The sequence below is a fragment of the Penaeus monodon genome, chromosome 21, assembly GCF_015228065.2.
Source record: "Penaeus monodon isolate SGIC_2016 chromosome 21, NSTDA_Pmon_1, whole genome shotgun sequence".
NCBI lineage: Eukaryota > Metazoa > Arthropoda > Malacostraca > Decapoda > Penaeidae > Penaeus > Penaeus monodon.
In genome coordinates, this window is record NC_051406.1 from 9,976,586 (window position 1) to 9,977,267 (window position 682).

The following is a 682-nucleotide window of genomic DNA, read 5'->3' on the forward strand; positions in this document are numbered from 1 at the left end:
ACAGACCCAAGGTTTTTTAAATGTCTGATTACACAATAGCTTTTCTTTTAAAACTAACAGCTTCCTCTCAGTTTACTTAATTTCTTGAAGTACTAACGCACGAGTATATGCAGTTAATAAGTGACCGTCAGTATCTAAGAAAATATACTTCGACCCAAAAGCCTTTCGAAATGCTGAACTTAGCCGACGGACCCCCAGAACTACCTTTGGAAACCCGGAGGGGTCCTGGGACCACTGGTTGGGAACCACTGGTCTGCACTGTGAAACCTATAGTATTTTTCTCTCTGATAGATTATTAATACTTGAATATTAAAGCCTCCACCAACTGTTTACACCAGTGCTATATATTTTTCCAGTCATTATCTGTGACATTTAATATCTATAGAATAATGAATGCATGGGTATGCACAACAATGTACACTTAATGTTTACGTGTATGTGGTATGGATATGTACGTATACATGTATTTCTGTAATGAAAAAAAAAAACTTTTATTATTGATTTTCTCTACATTATATCAAACTGATGACAAAAAATACCCTTTTCTCTGTGATCAATGTCTCCCATATTAATTATAATAATGTATAAGATAATCCGAAGACACACAATAAAACCATGATAATTCTGTTCCTGGTTTATTTCTTAGACCTGTTTTTTTCATAATTGGATGCACGTTTATATG